Source organism: Colossoma macropomum, unplaced genomic scaffold, assembly GCF_904425465.1.
Source record: "Colossoma macropomum unplaced genomic scaffold, Colossoma_macropomum, whole genome shotgun sequence".
Taxonomy (NCBI): domain Eukaryota; kingdom Metazoa; phylum Chordata; class Actinopteri; order Characiformes; family Serrasalmidae; genus Colossoma; species Colossoma macropomum.
This window is the reverse complement of record NW_023494794.1, coordinates 21,832,544-21,847,755: the sequence shown is the minus strand read 5'-3', so window position 1 is coordinate 21,847,755 and position 15,212 is coordinate 21,832,544. Positions and strand designations below refer to the sequence as shown.

At 40.8% G+C, this 15,212-nt stretch overlaps 1 protein-coding gene across 4 annotated transcripts in view; it reads left to right on the top strand.

Annotated features, from left to right (window-relative positions):
• Positions 1 to 4,122: 4,122 nt before the first annotated feature.
• The window catches only part of zmp:0000001168 (signal-induced proliferation-associated protein 1), a 107,972-nt gene continuing 96,882 nt past the window's right edge, over positions 4,123 to 15,212 (top strand). For 3 of the 4 annotated variants that reach the window (XR_005007761.1, XM_036580580.1, XM_036580583.1), the window contains exon 1: positions 4,712 to 4,924. The gene's annotated coding sequence lies outside the window, so the exon portion shown is untranslated. Of the gene's footprint in view, positions 4,524 to 4,711; positions 4,925 to 15,212 lie in introns of those variants that run through there. The other variant, XM_036580581.1, reaches the window with a different exon arrangement.

Genomic DNA, 15,212 nt, shown 5'->3' with positions numbered 1-15,212 from the left:
CTCGCATTGTCTTTATGCATCTTGGTCAGCAGGGGGAGACGCCGCACCACTGTAAAGACATAGAAGATTGAAAATGCAGCACAAAAATCAGGAAATGATGTATCCTTCAGACTACTTTCAAAAAATGTGCTCTGAATTTGAACTTGCACATGAATAAAATATACCTCTATATTAAACTATTCAGACATTCCATCTAATCAGTGAGTTCAGCTAATTTAAGGTGCACAAGTGTTCAACTGTGCTCATACATCTCGTATAATCTCAACTGAAAGCATTATAGATTCAATATGATGCTCAGGATCAGCTGCACATAAGCTTAAGGTCACCATGCCCAGTGCCAAGCGTCTGCTTAATAGGTCTAAAGCCTCCCCGCACTGAGCTGTGGAGCAGTGGAACTGCGCTCTATGGAGTGATGGAGATTCAATACCTTTGTGATGAGTTGGAGTGATACACAGCTGATTATCACCAGGCCTACCTGACCAGAATAGAGGCTGTTACTGCAGCAAACAGGGGCAAACTCCCTTGATTTTGGACCAAACTGACCAAATGGACAGTGCAATTTAAGACTTGATAACATTAATAAACTCAAACTTACATTCTTTTAGCTAAGCCGCTTCAGTATCATTACACACTGCGTAAACATGTGAATGTTCTCATGATAAAAAACAGAAGAGGATTCTGCTTCTCAGAATTGCTGCTGACCAACGGTGTTTGAAATCTTTGACCTCAGCTGTTCTGACAGTGTCCTGTTCCCTCTTGTAAAAGGCAGTTAGGAGAGAGAGAGCTTTGTGGTCATCTATCTAAAATCCCAAAGTACCTACGTGTCCACTCTGTGATGGTGGAACCAAAGCACTCAGGCCCAGGCTTTCCAGTAGCACCCCACTCTCCCCTCCTCCCCTTCTCCTCTCACATGGGGTGGGGTGACCCCTAGTCCTGCGGCCATATGGCCAAGCGAGAGGGGAAGCAGCAATCTGTAATTAGTGAATGCAAAGAAGGGCCTACGTCCATCGCTCTGTAACAGCGTCTAGGCTGGATGTAGTGTGAGGCAGGGCTCAAAATGTGTGTGTACATGTTTGGTTTTATACATTGTGCTTTTCAGTTTATATATATATATATATATATATATATATATCGATCCACCATAACATTAAAATCACCTTGTTTCTACACTCATTGTCCATTTTACCCTGTTCTTCAATGGTCAGGACCCCCACAGAGCAGATATTAGTTGTATGTTGGCTCATTCTCAGTACTGCAGTGACACTGACGTGGTGGTGTGTTAGTGTGTGTTGCGCTGGTCTGAGTGGATCAGACACAGCAGTGCTGCTGGAGTTTTTAAACACCTCAGTGTCACTGCTGGACTGAGAACCAACCAAAAATATCCAGCCAACTGCATCCTGTGACCACTGATGAAAGACTAGAGGATGACCAACACAAACTGTACAGCAGTAGATGAGCTACTGTCTCTGACTTTACGTCTACAAGGTGGACCAACAAGGTAGGAGTGTCTAATAGAGTGGACAGTGAGTGGACACAGTGTTTAAAAACTCCAGCAGCACTGCTGTGTCTGATCCACTCGTACCAGCACAACACACACTAACACACCACCACCACCTCAGTGTTACTGCAGTGCTGAGAATGATTCACCACCCAAATAACCTGCTCTGTGGTGGACCACTGTAGAAGAGGGTGAAAGGGGGCTAACAAAGTATGCAGAGGAACAGAAGGACTTCAGTCTGTTCCTATATGTTAAGTGGAGCTGATGAAATGAACAAAGAGTGTAGAAATATAAGCTACAGTCGACAATCTAGCTAATAGAAATGGCCTGAAAGGACCCCTTAAGCTGGAATGTATGTGTATGTAATGTACACATGGCCACACTTCAGTTACTCACTCTTATACCTACATAACTTAACAGATAAACAGATTAGATTTGAAGTAGTACCTCAGTAATAAGTCTTAAGATGAATAACTGAATGATACGTCTGCAGTGTAAGTAGTTAATAGCTTCTAATGTAAACGTACAGTGAGCGCTGGAGTGTATGGTTACATTAGGTGAGCTTTAGTCTGGCCTGAAAAATGTGTCTCGAGCTCCATCGTGTATGTGTGTGTGGTGTGCCCCCTGATGAGAAAATCCATGCCAGAGTGAGAGAGAGAGAGAGAGAGAGAGAGAGAGAGAGAGAGGAAAAGCTGAGGGAAATATTTTGGAGCAGGAGTCTGGAAAGGACAAATGAAATGCAACATAATCCTCCATGGTGAACAGCGTTAATTTACCGTTGAGAAAGGGGGTGAGGGGGAGGTGGGGGATTGGGGGGCTCACAGAGGCATGCAGAATTCTGCTCACACACACACACACACTTCCAATCTGCTGCCTTGACTGACACCATCGGTCTGGCATGGTGACACAATCAGAGCAGGGCTGAAAAGGCTGGAAAGAGTTTGCTGCCGTCATCTGGCTGGATAAAAGCTAGGTGAAGGTTTTGAAGCATGTCTGAGCGTTAGAGGGTGTCTGGAACCAAACGGACCCCATCAAAATCAGAATAAATGTCTTACTACGAGATTCAAATATGTACAGCTGTGCAAAAGTCAGAGACCTCCCTTCATTTATTCCATTTACAGTCAAAACAGACAACAGGGACTAGTGTTTATGCATTGTTCAGTGTGAGGAATAAAAGAACACATATATTTAACAGAAAAAAATTATTATAACCTAATTTTTTAAGTATTCAGTGTGTCCAGTCTTTGAATCTATTGTTTCCATTCTTTTTAGAAGACTCACTCTCAGGAAATCTGCAGCCATATTTTTCCACACCTCCACAGTTCAGTCTTAGAGGTTGGTTGCATTTTCTGCTTCTCATGATCCAGATAATCCCAAACACATTCAGTGATGTTGAGGTCTGGACTCTGGGGTGGTCAGTTCATTGTTCTGAGAGCACCAGCAGCTACTTTATTTCTTGTTAAGGGGCTCCTTTACAGCTCCACGTCCTTTCGGACCCATAGTGCTGAGTTGTCTTCTCACAGTGGAAGGATGGACAGAAACACGTGGATGTTTTCAGATCTGAAGCAGCTTGGTTTTCTCCTCTCTCTCAAAGATGAAAACTTTAACTGCTGTTTATCTGATGGTAAAAAACATCCATAAATGACATTAAAGCTGTTCAGTGGGTATTTTGTTCAGTACAGTTGTGGTTTCAGATATAGTAACATGCAGTGTGTGAGCAGCTGGGCTTCAGCCTGCACAACTAAGGGTGGAATCAAGGGTCAAACTAGGAAAATGCGTTAATGACATAAAAAAAATGGTGGCCTAATAATTTATCAAGCTAATGTGTTATTAAGGTGTTATTAACATATCACTACTGTGTTAACATTAACAATCCTAATATACAGTATATGCAGTTCTATATATTGTGGTTTGGACTGGCTGAAGGGGTCATGTAGGCTTGCCCCATTATGTCATTGCATGCTTGTATATATATATATATATATATATATATATATATATATATATATATATATTGAATGATTAGAATGATTAGAAATGAATACATGGCCAAAACACTCTGCATGCATTTAGGCAGTGGAGGCTCCTAATCTAGTCTCACTAATCATCCAACCATTAGTCTAGAAAACGGATTACAGAGGTGGGGGGGGCAGAGACAGATCAAGAGAAAGAGAGAGAGAGAGAAAGAGAGAGAGAGAGAGAGAGAAGACAGAGAGGGGGGAGAAAGAAAGAGAAAAAGAGGGGGAGGCAGAAAGGGGAGAGAGGAAGAGAGAGAAGGAAAGGGAGAGGGGAGAGAAGGGACAGCAGGGGTAGCAATAGATGAAGGGAGGAAGAAACAGGGAGAGAAAAAGAGAAAAGGAGAGAGATGGAAGAGAAAAGGGGAGATATAAGCAGGAAAGAGGGTACATATATATAAAGAGAGAGAAAGAGAGAGAGAGAGAGAGACATTAACATTGTCTTTGTTGTTGTGCATATATATGCTGCTTGCATCGCAATGCCTTGACAATGTACATATAAATCTGTCATGTCAATGATACACTGAAGTGAACTGGACTGAAATCGAGAGAGCGAGAGAGCATAGCAGAGAGAGGAAGAGAGAGAGAGAGAGGGAGAGGCGGGGGAACAGAGGCAGTAGAGGATGTAGGGAGGGAGGAGGAGGAGGAGGGGGTTGTCCTTAGTGTGATGTGAATGGAATAGAGGCAGTGTGCTCGAGAGCGAGAGACAAAGTGAAATAGAGAGAGAGAGAGAGAGAGAGAGAGAGAGAGAGTACAAATCAACCTGCCTCGGTCAGAACAACAGGGATGAGGACACAATACGGCTGAGAGAACGGGCAGGCTTTTTCTTGTTCCGTGGATACATAGCACCCACTGACAGAGAGAAAAGAGAGGGAGGACGGAGGGAGGTGAGACAGAGAGGGCTAGAGAGAGAGAGAGAGAGAGAGAGAGAGAGCAAAAATGCTGTCACTGGGGGAAGGGGGGAGACGACAGCAGGCTGGAAGAAGACAAGGTCCAGCAGACATATGGAGGTAAGAGCTTGATTTTTATTATTTTTAATAAAAGCATGCGCTCACTCAGACTCGCAGCGTGCAGGTTTTTTTTCAGTAGCCTCAGTCTGACCGGCACTTGGACACTGGTCATGATTCTGAAACAGAAAGGCAGAAATAAAGCCTAGAGAACAGAAAAGAGGATGTGTTGAGCGCGGTAAGGGGAAGAGACAGGAGGAAATGATGTCGGAGGCTGCCTCTGCGCTCCGCTGGCTTCACACTTAACACAGGCGCACAGCGCTGTTATGACATTGACACGGAGCCACTGCAGAGCATTGTTAAACTGCAGGACTGGAGAATGTGGAGCAGGTGAAGAGAGAGGGAGAGAGAAAGAGAGAGAGAGACATAGAGAAACACAGGGAAACAGACCCGGTCGCACAAAGGTAAGCTTCAACAGCCAACATACTGCTATACGAGCTGCCTTATTTCTGCTGAGAGTAAAGGGTCAGATTCTAGCTGCGAGATGGAGGGATTGGTAGAAAAAAAAGAATGAAAAATGAGCACATAATGTGCACAGGCTATGAGAGAGAGAGAGAGAGAGAGAGAGAGAGAGCGAGAGAGAGAGAGAGATGTGGCCGCTGCCAGGACAAGGGTGTTGTTTTCAAGGTGGCAAAAGGAAGAAAGAATGCGGGCATGTTTTTTTCTCTCTCTATCTCCATCTCTCTCTCTCTCTCTCTCTCTCTCTTTATCTCTCTGTCCCTTCCTCTTTCTCTCTCTGCTCTCTCTTCCTCTCTTTTTATCTCTCTCTCTCTTTCTCTCTCTCTCTCTCTTTCTCTCTCTCTCTTCTGTTCTCTCCTTTCTCCCTGTCTTCCCTCTATCATTTTTCCCCATTTCTCTCTCTCTCTCTTTCTCTCTCTCTCTCTCTCTCATTTCAGAAAGGATGGAGGGGGGAAGGGTTGTGCTCGGGGCTCTGGGGATGTGCTGATGAGGAGAGAGGAATGAGAAAGAGACATAAAGAAAGATATATAAATCTATACATAGAGGGAGAGAATAAAGGATAAAAAGGGGGGGAAAGGAGGGATGAGTGGAGGTATGAGGGGCATCTTACGTAAGCAGGAGCGATAAAGAGCAGAGCTGCGTGTCTTTTCAGAGCAGCACTTGACCCCACGTGTGTGGTGGACATTGTGGTCATGCATCTACCGCACAATGACATGCCATTTCATGATGGATGCATTAGTGGCATGGGGATGCTGACAATACAGCATCTCTCTCCCTCTCTCTCTCTCTCTCTCTCTCTCTCTCTCTCTCTCTCCTGGTCTCTAGCAGTGCAGCAATATGCAATATGCTATGAGGCCTATTCACATTCACAAGCAAGATCAGGCCAAAAAGACCCCAGCTCCACTCCACCTAGCTATTCCTGCAAGCGCATTGTATACTTATCATTCATTTCCCCTCAGTGTTTGTGCAGTTTGGCCTCCAGCACAATGGCATTGGTCTATATTTAAAGAAGAATTCCACCCTTTTTTAAAGTTTTCTGCAAAATTAAATTGTTGAGATGCAAATAAAGTCATTCAGAGTGGTTTGATGTGAAATGGTTTACTGAAGAGACTCAGATTTCTTTACAGTGGTGCTGATAGGAACCAGGGTTCACAATGACCACAACACAAGTATAGCCATTTTATTTACTATCCAAAATGACCAGAGAACCTTCTGAGTTTTTAAATGCGGTGTTGATAATGGCAAAAATGGTAAATTGAAAAGCAAAAACATATATATGTGTTTTAAGCTGAAATCATATTTCAAAACCAGATAAAAATGGATAAAAAATCAGTCAGCGTATGTGTAACTATTGCACGCACTAACATTCTGTGAGGGGGCTTTAAGAGCCATCAACGCTTTAAATGGGCCAAAGTTTTATTACACACTTCTACAACCCAGTTTGCATTGAAGTCCCTGTAGTTACTGAATAATAAGCCTTTAGTATGTAAAAGGATGGGATTTTAAGGGGTTAAATGTTTCAGTTGTCTGGTTCCTATCACTGCTACTGTCAATAATTCTGAACAAGTCTGTAAGCTTCTCTAGAACGAATCATTTCACATCAAACCACTCCGAATGACTTTGTTTTATCTTAATGACTGAATTATGCAGAAATTAAAAAAACAAAAAAACAAAAACAAAGTAGTAGAACTCCCCTTTAAATATTTTATACACATATTTGCAAACAACCTTTCAAAAGTGTATCATCACTCAGTGTTCAGTTCAGTATCAACATTTTCCACAATATAAACACAACTTGGTTCTGGATACATTTCCAAAGTGGTTCTAATCTGATGCTAGCACTCCTTCAGAGATTTGAAATAAAAAAGGAAACAAGATGAAACAAAAGTGATTGTCGAATTACATAACATTAGATTACAGGATAAAGAAAATGTTGAGTGATGCTGAATATTAGGGATGATGCACATCAGTTGAGGGCTGATGTTATAAGCCTGAAACTATTAATTTAAACAAAATGAATGATATATATGGTATAGTCATTTACATATAGATAAAATAATATGACAACCATAAAGCAGACAAAACACATATATGAGGAACCAGTTTACATGCAGGTGGATCAGTACTGTAATGAACAAGGCAGGCTTCATTATTTAAAAATGACAACACAAAGTTGCCAGTTATTACTTTCATTTTGCTATACTTTAAGTGTAATTACATAATTAGTACACAGTAATTACACTGAATTAGTTATGCACTGTGTACAGAACATTAAACTTTTCATCAAATTCAAATCATAATCAAATATCTTCTACTTACAAACACAAATGTGGTATGGGATTAAAAAAGAAACCGCACTGTCCACAAACGAGAGTTCATTCATGTTGAATTGCAGCAGGCTTTTGTCATGGTGGATGATTCTGGTGAATTCTGAGGGTGAAACCATATTTAAATGTACAGTAAGTGTTATTGTTATGTAAATATACTGGATTACTGTAAGAGAATTTTTCCTTTCTTCTCTGATTGTTGTCCCGGTCAGAGGAGGAAGCGAGGGTCCAGAATCAGCGTTCAAAGGGAAAAAGTGTTTAAAATGAAGGTCAGAGGTCAGGGCCGGTGATGCGTGTTGTTAACCTCAGAGTTAATGTGTGCCTGGCTGGATTGATTAGGTGATGGAATGTGAGGAACACGGACATTACACATGTACGAACGCACACACACACACACACACACACACACACACACACTCACTCATACATGCAACTACACACACACACATTCCCACAGGCGGACACACACAAGTCTGACACTTTGCAATGTACACAGGAACTTTCTTCCTCCTCATCTCATTATATGCAGTAAGATTAATTTTCTCTTTTTATTGTTAATGCTCTTTTAAAAATGGTGTAAACATTTCTAGAAAGGTGTAAAACAGTATAATTTCTTCTATCAAATGCTGTAAATTGAGCAATGATCTCTAGAAAGGTGCAAAAATGGTGTAAAGGTTTCTAGAATGGTGGAAAATAGTGCAATGATTTCTATAGAATGGTGTAAGATGATGTATGAATTTCTGGAATGGCGTAAAGTTGTGTGAAGTTTTCTAGAATGGTGTAAATTAGTGTAAAGCTGTCAAAAGAGTGGCATAAATAGCATAATAACTTAGAATAGTGTTAAATTGTGGAATTTTTTAGAACGGTATAAAGTAGTAAAAGTATAGAATGTTGTAAACTGTGTAAATTGGCGTAAAAACGTCTATATGATGGTGTAAATGGTGTAATGATCTCTAGAATGGTGTAAAATTGTATGTGGGTTTCCAGAGTGGTGTAAAAGTGATGTAAAGCTTCTAGAATGGGGTCAATGGTGTCAAATGGTGTAAGCAATTCTATGTAACGGTGTAAATGGTGTAATGATTTCTAGAATGAGGTAAAATTGTGTAAAGGTTTCCAGAATGGTGTAAAATAGCATAAAATGTCTATAGAATTGGATAAAATGTGTGTAGATTCTATAGGCTGGTGTGAATTGCAGCAAGGATTTCTGTAGAATGGAGTAAAATGTTGTAAATATTTCTTTTATAGTGTAAAAGTTTCTATAAAGCGTAAAGATTTCATTAGAGCAGTGACAAATTATGTAATACTGGCATAAAATGGTATAAAGATTTCATTAGAGTGGTGTATAATAGTGTAAAGACCTCAGCTTGAACAGGAATTTACAGAATTTACAAATGTTGCATTTTTTAACTCCAAGCATATTTATCACTTTTGACCCGTCTTGCATTCATTTTTAAAATGTTTTTCAACATTTAAGGTAGTAAAATTGCGTAAAATACTTCAAAACACGTCTTCATGTCTCATCTTTGCAGAAGGCTACACTCTGGCACTGACAGCAACATTTCCAGAGAGAACTACATCAGATCTTCGACTGTTTTGGCCTAATTGTCACAAAACTGGAATATATTTATAGGTGTTTTGGTTTGAATTTTGAGCTTCCACAGCCGTATAAGGGCTACTGGGTTTCAAAGTGTGAGTCAGCTTACATAAACAGAAATGAAGCCAGTCAAAATGCGAATTTTCTCATTTGTAGTGTAGTGTTTGTAGTGTTATACCGAAGAACCTGTGACGTGTGGTCAACTGCGTGTCAAACACGCCCAGTGCTGCACAAATATGCACACACACACACTCACACATACTCTGCATGCCTGCAGATGATCCCTCTGCAGTGTTGGGTGGATGTCTGCAACGATGCACAACTCCAGCTGCCTTTAGCTTTATATATATATATATATATATATATATATATATATATATATATATATATATATATATATATATAGCATAGTCTGAATCCACTATTTTCTATTCTAATTTAAATTCACATTAGCCATGTGCCTTCATCTCCATCGACGCTCTGAATTAATGAACTGACGTTCAGGGCAAGCTAAAAATTGATGAGGTGTTGACAGTGTTTAGTTTCCTCTCCTCCAGTGCTTTGTGTGCATATCGAGATGCGGTCGGTCCAAATGCGTAAAGATGCTATCAGTTGTAATGCTACTTTGGACTAAGGGGAACTGTTAGTGATCTCATTATGCCTTGCTGTCTTACACACCAGCAGGCTATACTTAGCGCAACGCTAAAACGGCCCACTTAAATATTAGATGCTTTGACCTAAATGATGGGAACTGGTGCAGGCAGTACAGCTCTAAGAAGAGCTGATGAGGAGCTGTCACACACAATGTGTACGTGTCTGCCTGTGCATATGTGCATGTGCATGTATCTCTCTTTCTCCATCTGTGTGATGAGGCTTGTATATAATCCTGTACCCAGGCTGTCTGTCTGTCTGTGAATATGTGTATAAATTTGCATTTGTATCTGTCTTACTGTCCATCTGTGATTTGCTTTGTAGTCAAGGATTCTCTGCCTGCACTAATCTTTCTTGCAATAAAGACCACTATTATAACCACTATTTACAGTAAAGTTACTGTATACCCTTTATTTGTAGTATAGCTGCAGTTCACCAAGTATGTGGTATATAAACACTATTTACAGTAATGTTACTGTATACCCAGTATTTGTAGTATAGATGCAGTACACTGAGTATTTACAGTACTGATATGGTATATAATCACTATTTACAGGAAAGTTACTGTATATCTAGTGTTTATAGTATAGATGCAGTATACTGAGTATTTACAGTACTGATATGGTATATACCCACCATTTACAGTAAAGTTACTGTATACCTAGTATTTATAGTATAGATGCAGTGCACTGAGCATTTATAGTACTGATGTGGTAAATAAATACTATTTACAGTGAAGTTACTGTATACCCAGTATTTATAGTATAGATGCAGCATACCAAGTATCATTATTATGGATACAGTACATATATATTTATAGTATATTTATGGTACATAGCCAGTACATGCCCTTGTATTACAGCAAACATTTACCATATGAATATGTTTTAGAACCAAAATTTACAGTATGCATACACTAAAGCTAGTACTTATAGATATTAGTCTAAATAGTATAGATAAGGTATATAACCTTTATTCAAATACAGATTGTGCACACCCAAGATTTATAGCATAGACAAAATACTCAATTTTTAGTATAGAGTCTTTACACCATTGATATGGTATATATCCAGTATTTATAGCATAAATAAAAATATCTATATCTATCTATCTATCTATCTATCTATATATATATATATATATATATAGTACACCCCGTATTTATAGTATAGATTCAGAGTATATCCTTGTATTTGTAGTACATACTCAGTATGTATAGTATAGATAAAGCACACTTAATCATTGTTTATCTTAGATACAGTGTATATCCAGTATTTCTACTATTGATACTGTATATTCAGTATCAATGGTATAGATACAGATCTGTGTGGCTGTGTTCACACATGTGTGTATCTGTTTCTCTGTCCATCTGTGTGAGCTTGCATTCATTTGTGCTTGTTTATGTGGATGTGTGGTGCCTGACAGGCGACGTGAGCCACACAGGCTGAAGTGGGTGGCGTAACGGAGCGCCTCATTGCAGTAATCGATTAAAGCCAGCTCCATCTCGGTCCGGAGCGGGCGGAACAGGATTTAGAGCGCCTGGGCCGCCCGCCTCAGGGCCTCCGTTACACCCTCCACACTCCAGCCTTGAACAAAAGCAGCAGCATGCCGCATTAGCGGCAGGAAAAAGGCTCCCACCAGGTCCCTGGGAGGAAACGTGCTGTATTCACTTCTCCTCCTCAGCACCTTATCGTTGAGACAAAACCTACAGCAGCATAGCATTGGGTTGCTTCGCAGTCGAGGATTCTTGCCCTATATTGCAATTAGGATGCAATTAATCAACGACATCTATTAGTTGTCAAAGTCTGGGTTGAGTCTCTGGATTGTGAGTTTGTGTCAAGTCACTGGTCTGTGAGTTTGTGTCGAGTCTCTGGAGTGCAAATCTGAGTCAAGTCTTGAGCCTCTGGTGTCCAAGTCAAATCTCAAGTCTTTGGTGCATGAGTCAAGTCTCAAGTTTCTGAAGTTTGAGTTGAGTCTTGAGACTCTGGAGTGCAAGTCTGAGTCGAGTCTCATGTCTCTGAAGTCCAAGTCAAGTCTTGCACCTCTGGAGTCTGATTCGAGTCTCAAGTCTCTGGAGTCTGAGTCGAGTATTGAGTCTCTGGAGTAGGTGTCTGAGTTGAGTCTCAAGTCTCTGGAGTCTGAGTCGAGTATTGAGTCTCTGGAGTACGTGTCTGAGTCGAGTCTAAATTCTCTGGAGTCCGAGTCGAGTCTTGAGTCTCTGGATTTAATGTTGAACGTCGGCTCTCAGGTTCCCACCAAGGCCCTGTGAGGAAACGCACTCTATTCACTATGCAGTTCTCCTCATCAGCACCTGGTGTCTGTGTCTTGAGTCTCTAGAATGCGAGTCTGAGTCAAGTCCCAAGTCTTTGGAGCGTGAGTCTGCATCAAATCTCTGGAGTGCAAGTCTGAGATGAGTCTCTTGACTGTGAATCTCGAGAATTGAGTCTCTGGAGTGCAAGTCCAAATCGAGTCCCAAGTTTCTAGGATGCAAGTCAGAATAGAGTCTCTAAGGTTCAAGTCCAAGTCTCGAGTCTTTGAGCTGCGAGTCTGAGTCTTAAATCTTTAAGGTGTGAGTCTGAGTCAAGTCTCGAGTCTCTGGGGTGCGAGCCCAAGTCTATTCTAAAGTCCTTGACGTGCGAGATCGAGTCAAATGTCTGGGGTGAAGGTCCAAGTCTAGTCTTGAATCTTCAATGTGAGAATTCAAGTCGAGTCTCGAGCCTCTCGGGTGCGAGTCCGAGTCCAGTGATGAGTCTTTCTTGGAGAATTTCGGTCTTATCATAATGAGCCTTTCATTACAGAAGAGCCTTCCGTCTGAGGGACAGAACTAAAGCACTACACACGATAAATGTAGTGCTTAAAACAAAGGAGCACAACTTGAAACGATTGGTGAGTCTGTTGTTTTAGTCTGTCAAAATTTGCTAGCCAGTGTAATGGCTAACACTGCTAAAGTTTTACTAGCCTTTATAGGAGAGAGCCAAAGAGAAAAAGAAAAAAAAAAAAAGAGAGTTTTGCATCACAGCAGTGACCACAGTTGTCAAGGTAGTAGCGTAAATTCACAAGTCGAGTCACATTGCGAGTCAGTGAAGTCAGTGAAGTTATGAATCAGGTCAACATGCGACTGGAGTCCCCATCTCAGGTGTGAGCCGAGAGATGACTTGACGATGACAGAGCTTAGTTTTTATTGGCGTAGAAGCTCCCATTTTCACATGTAAAAATTTTGATCTATATTTTCTAAAGAAATTACCTCCATACATATATTTGATATGTCAACACCACAACAGCTGCTGGCTCCCGTGGAGCGCTGCCGTCAAAACTGTCCGGCTTGGCGGCTTATCATCTGGCCATTCTCTTTGGTTGATTGCAGTGATAATAGTTCAGTATAAGGTTTGACCTCAAGCAAGCCCTATTAGTCCACTGACTTTGAATTTACATATCAAGTGCTTTCTGTGTTCATCCTGATCGGTTGCCAGAGCTTTGCATAAAAACGCTACCAGGAGTTCCCTTCCATTCCTAGCACAGCAAACAGTGTAATTAAGTAGATCACATTATGGCAGCTATTCCCACAACAATCTATTATAAGCTACTCCTAATTGGCCAATTTACATCATGTAAAAACATTTAGCGTAGACTACCCACTACATCTTACCTGCTGGAGATAAAGAGGAATCGTCAAAAGTGAGTTTTAATACAGAAAGTGTCTTGATATTCGTGGTTAGACAGAAATAACAAACTGGCAAAGCCCCCGACTCCCTGACCACTGTACTGGATTACTGAGGAGAAAACAAAGCTTTCCGCGGTGGCTCAAAGGGAGCTGATCAATAGCGTCGATCAATGTCACTTCATCAAACATGATCGATGAGTTTCATTCCTTTTCGGTCCCCACCCCCCACCAAAAGAAGGAGAGGAGACAAATCAACGTCGCAAATGGCCACGGGAGGCCATCGTGTTTGTGTATGGAGAAAAATGAACACGTTAGCAGGGCATCCGTGTGAGCTGGGCTCAGTCTGGTGTGTCTGGCCTATTCGAGTAAAGGTTAGAAAAAGGAAAAAATGGATTCATCTGGTAGTAGAAGAATCAGAGCGTGGAAGGAATAGGCGTGGAAGAAAAGGGGTAAAGAGAATGCTGGTCCTGGCAACCCGTTCTCTGCACATTTTTGTGCTTTTCCTGCTCTGACAGACCCACTTCAGCTCAGGAAGGGCTTTTAATTAGCTGATTAGCTGGATCAGATGTGTTAGAGCTGGAAAAGCATCCAGATATTGAAGGAAAGATGACAAATAGCTGGCGTGTGGCTACACTTACAGGGGAATCCCACCAATCTCTCTAAATTCCTGTGTCAGTCGGTAAAATGTAAACATTCAGAGTGGTTTGGTGTGAAATGCTCCGTTCTTCTGAGTCAGAATTGTTCACAGTGGTGATGATAGGAACCGGAAATCTGAAGAGTTTAACGCTTCTAAAAGCTCCCTCAAAGAAAATTATTACATGTAGTAAGTCAAATAAAAAGTCAAATCATCATGTCTTGATTCTACAGAGCTCTAAACACAAGGAACAAACTTAAATATGATACTTTTCTGAGACTTTTAGTGCACCATTTCTATTTGTTTGCTGAATTTCACATAAGAAAACCATCATTTCTGACAAAACTGACTTTTTATTTAATATATATATTTTTTTGTTTTGCAGCAGTCGAGTAGTCTCCTGCAGTAGAATACAGAATGGTTCTTTCGGAATGCCCTGCCCACTTTTAATAATTCAAACAAATGCCGATGGATAAAATCAAGTCCACAATCTCCCCCCTCCAAATATCCTGTTTCACTTGGAAATACGTCACGTTAAAGAAGAACATGTGTTCTGATTTCTGACTAATGTTGACTTTAGGCGCTGGAGGTTCATTCGCTGTCTGGTTGGTGATGGTCAACTTCAGGCCAGCTAGGGAGAGAATTTAGTCAGGTTCACGTTCTAAATTGCTTCCAAATTGCTTTAGGTGGGGTCAGAATGTTCTCATGCTGTATTTGGGTTCGCACCAAAAATTCAAGCCTGATTAAAGGAATAGTTCAGTGAAAAATCAAAGGTACCCTGTTTTCTATTTACCCCAGATGTAGTCAAACAGCCAAGAGATGCTTCTTTAGGTTAGAACTGGAGCAGCAAGGCTAATGTTGCTAACAAACGCTAGAACTCAATAGTCACCCAAATAGCCCAAATTGTTTTTGTAAAAATACATCCCCAAAACTTCTCTCAACCTGCCTCCAGGTCTTTATTAAGGGCATGCAGGATTTCTGATATGGTTTAGAACATAGCATGAGTTATTGTGAGCTATAAAAATGAACAAAACTTCACCACTATGAGCAGCCATTTCATACAACACAGGTGCTGGGATTCACCAAGCAGGTCTGATCTTGAATCAGATTTCTCTGTATTTATGATGGATCTAGTTCACAGTAAGTTACACAGTGTTGTGACCTAAAACAAGAAGTCTGTGTGAGCTTAATGAACACCTGGATGCAGGTTGAGAAGCATTTTAGGGATGTATTTTTACAGACTCAAGTGTTTTGGTGTTTTTGTTTTGGTGACTATTGAGTTCTAGTGTTCATTAGCTTTATTAGCAATGTTAGCTTCATAGCTCTGGTTCTAAACTAAAGAAGCAAAATCTGGACTCCAAACATG